This window comes from Nannospalax galili, unplaced genomic scaffold (assembly GCF_000622305.1).
Source record: "Nannospalax galili isolate Female #2095 unplaced genomic scaffold, S.galili_v1.0 scaffold1177, whole genome shotgun sequence".
NCBI classification, from domain to species: Eukaryota; Metazoa; Chordata; class Mammalia; order Rodentia; family Spalacidae; genus Nannospalax; species Nannospalax galili.
The window spans coordinates 673,396-677,588 of NW_008340309.1; the positions used below are offsets into that span (position 1 = coordinate 673,396).

Here is a 4,193-nt window from a genome sequence, read left to right on the forward strand (position 1 = left end):
TCTCATACTTGCTGGCTTTTCGGATATGCATACACTTGACGGCCTGGGAAGTTTCACCTGTGTTCTTAAAGTGAACACAAAGGTTGGAACCTCTTGGTTTGCATGATTTTGTAGGGTTTTCTGGGTCAAGAGAGTAGAGAACCATTTTCACAGGTCACCTAAGGCCACTTACAGAATTTTTGCATTTCTAATAATGAATTCCTAACCTTTCACTCTACAAAACACAAAATAACAGGAAAAACAATTTTTTAAAATATTATTTTTATTTTATGTGTATGAGTGTATTGCCTGCATGTATGTGAGCGCACCCATGTCCTGCAATGCCATGGAGGTCAGAAGAGGGCTTCAGATTCCCCTGGAACTGGAGTTAAGGACAGTTCATAGCTGCCATGTAGGTGCCAGGAATCGAACCTGGGTCAGTGTTCTTAACCACTGAGCTATCTCTCCAGCCCAGGAAAAACAATTTTTAGCAAATGTCAGTGTCACAGATCTGTTTGTGGTACCTGTGCACACGGACACCTTGACTCTTGCATTTGTGGACTCTGAGTTCTTAGGCTACCCATCCTGCAGTTTTCCTGGAAAGGCTCTTCTTTTCCTTGTAACAGCGTGTCCTGTTGTGGCATCTTACCTGCCAGTACCCTGTCAGCCCCACATTCACTTGGGGATGAGTTTCCATGGAGTCTGTACTGGAGGAGGGAAATATGACCAGGAAGTTGGGGGTCAGCATCAGGTGGACGCTCGCTCAGAATTGCCAAACAGCCCCAAAGTGCCAGCCACGTTGCTGTGGTTCAGGACAGAACGCAGACAGTCCAAACCACTTTTTAAACCTAAAAATGTCAAAATGACCATCCTTCACCCTTTTGTATGTTGACAAAGTATGTTCAGGGTAAGTGAAAAGGATATTAATTTCAGGGGCTGGAGACATGGCTCAGTGGATAAGCTCACTGGCTGCGGTACAGAGGACCTGGGTTCCATTCCCAGCACCCACATGGTGGCTCCAGCTCCAGGGTATCTGATGCCCTCTTCTCTATGAGCATTGCATGACATGGGTGCGATTATATACATGCACATGCACGCAATACACATACACATAAAATAACTATTAATTTCGCTTTAAAATGAGAATTTTTTTCTTGTTGGCTCAGTAGAGACTTGGGCTAAAGGAAGTGTCAAGTAAACCCTGACTGTGAATGGAGCTCTGGGATAGAGCACTTACCAACCTTGGGTAAGGTTCTAGGTTCAATCAACACCACAAACAAACAAGCTTTCCTGAGTTTTCAGTGTTTGGAGTTAGGTTGCCAGGCTTGACATGTGGGAACTGCCTGGCCAATGGAGTTTGAATTTCAAATGATTCTTTAAAAGACTCATTCATTTTTATTTATGTGTGTGTTTAGGTGTTGGGGTGCCCAGGGAGGCTGGGACCTGGAGTTGCAGGCAGTTGTAAGCACATGAATCCGGTGCTAGAACCTGTACTCTGGGCTCTTCAAGAGCAGCACATGCACTTAACACTGAGCCATGTCTCCAGCCCTTCAAATGATTTATGTTTTATTGAGACATGCTTACACTGAAAAATGGTGGATGTTTGTCTAAAATTCAAAGTTAACTGGGTGTCATTTTGTTTTGTTTTGCAGTTTCAATAATAGCAAACTCATAGTCAGAAATCGGTGGTTAGAGGGGCTACGGGTGGTTTTTGTGTTTTTGTTGATGTTTTTTTCTTTTCTGAGACAGGGTTCTCCTGTAGCCCCAGCTGGCCTGGAACTTGTTAGGTAGACCAGGCTGGCCTCGAACTCACAGAGATAGACTAGCGTCTGTTTCCCCTGCTTCCCGAGAGCTGGGACTGACGGTGTGCACCACCCCACCTGGCAGTTGTTTTTTTTGTTTGTTGTTTTTTTGGTGGGGTTTTTTGGGGCAGGCGGTGATTAAGGTTTTATTTTCCCAAGACTTACAGGGATTTCATTTAGAGTTCCATGAGCTGCTGGAGTAATGACAGCACAGTTATGACCATGTCAGACAGCTGGGTGCCACGCGGTTGTCATCCAGCCTCTCCACAGCAAGCTGAGGTAGGTGGCTACCTGATCTCTGGATCAGGAAACTGAGACCCAGGAATGCTAAGCTACACAGCCAGCAAGGGCGAGTCATGGGACTGGAAACCAGCAGAGGCACAGGCCAAGCCACAGGCTGGGAAACAGTGCTGCTCGACATCACAGCCTGAGGCTTCAGACGTGGCTCCGTTGGTAGCCTGCTGGTCTATGATGCATGAGGCCCTGTGTTGGCACCATATAAACTGGGCATGCATGGATGGTGCCGCATGTCCGTAATCCCAGCTTTTGGGAGATGAGAACAAGATCAGACATTTAAGACCATCTTCAGCTACGGAGAGAGCTAGAGGCCAAAATAACCAAAAAAAAGCAAATCACCTATGTTTGTAATCAGCTCATTACAAGTCACACATCAGCACCATGTGAGAGGTCTTCTCTTTAGGGTTCCTGTTCCCTCTTTCTTTCCAGCCTTGAGGAGGGGTCAGTGTTGGTCAGCTCTTCCTTATGTAAGCTGTCACATTATTTTATAATATCACATTAAGAAACAAAAAAGGAGACAGAAGTATTAAAATAGCTTTACATTAAGATAATCGGAAGTTTGCCTATTGAATCAAGAATGACTTTGTTATTTAAAGATCAAAGCATATGGGCACCACAGGCTGGATGGTGTTTGGACACCCTCGAATACCCTCTGTAAACCGTTTAGAAACCCACATCAACCGGGCTTCCCTGACCAAAATGCCCGGAAGCAGCTCCTGGCTGCCCTTCCTTCCCTTGATGAGGCCCCTGGCAGGGTTGGACTCAGGCCTCCTCGAGGGTTTACCTTGGCCTGCAGAGCCCTGTGGGACGCAAACGCTATTAAATAACCTTGCTCCTCCCCTCGAGCTTTTTACCGGCTTTGATAGGACTTCGAAGGTGATTACATAGCTTCATTTATTTCTTTGAATGCACAAGTTTCACGGTCATTAAAGTAATCACAGACTCATCTCTGTCCCCATGGGTGAGGGAGAAAGAGATCTCTGTCTCTGTCTCTCTCGTCATGTCTCCTCTACTCTCTAACCCCTTCCCTTTCCTATCCACCTCCTACGCGGCTATGAAAGAATAAGATCATTTAAATGGCTTTTCGGCCATGAATCGTGACATTTATTCAGCGGATCCCCAGGCCTTGAGAAGCTGGGTCTCATGCACACGGTTCACAGGCAGCAGGCAGCATCTAGCAGCTCAGCTAGGCAAGGGTTAATCGGGTGAGAAAAGGCTATTTCTAAGTCTAGCCGGTGTCTGATACACTTGGCCATTCACCGGGTACTGCAGAATCCTAAATTGCACTGCCCTGCACCCCACTGAAAGTCTTCAGTGCGCTGTGCGACTGGGGGTGAGGGGCTGGGGGAGGGGCCGGACCGGCTTTGTGCTGCAGGGCCAGACCTGGGGTCCTGCGGAGAAGGCACACAGAGGCCCTCAGGCCCTCAAGGCTCAACCCAGCACAAAGGAGTTACAGGCTTGCAAATCGCCCCACCGCTGTTATTTTATTTACTGTGGCCAGCGGGACAATCGTCCTCTCTCTGCAAATCTTTTCAGCTTCATGGGCAGCGTGGTCACTTGAACCGCGAGGCCACTTGGAGACAGTCTTCCCTGGTTCAGCTTCTAGGAGGAAAAATCCTTCCTGGGCAGGATGCGAGATTGATGAAAGTCCAGGCTTCCCTTCCTCTCCCAGGGACACAAGACTGGAGGCCTGCCTGTTGGAAATACCCTCTTCTATCAGTTTGCATCCACGATTTTCTTTATTTGATTATTCATGGTAAAGACAATGTCTGCACGCATCTTTAATGACTTATTGGGGTGTGAGAAGGTAAAAAAGGTCACATAACTTTCACTGGAATCAGTTTTGGATCTATAAATGCTTAACATTCCCAGCAATTTTTTTTCAATTCCAAATTCGATATAAATATGTCATTGTGACATGTTCTCAGAGTCCTCCTGAGGGTTGGGATAGAAGGAAAGCTACCAAAAGCAGTTATTTTAAAACCTAAAAGGGTTCGGAGGTGCAGCAATCTGGCTCAGCCGGTAAAGGAGCTTTACTGCACAAACCTGGGGACCTAAATTCAATCCTGGGAACCCACTTGGTGGAACGTGAGAACCAACTACAGAAAGTTGTCC

At 46.7% G+C, this 4,193-nt stretch overlaps 1 pseudogene; it reads right to left on the reverse strand.

The window, feature by feature from the left end:
* The window catches only part of LOC108490971, an 802-nt pseudogene extending 657 nt beyond the window's left edge, over positions 1-145 (reverse strand).
* Between the last annotated feature and the right edge of the window lie 4,048 nt (positions 146-4,193).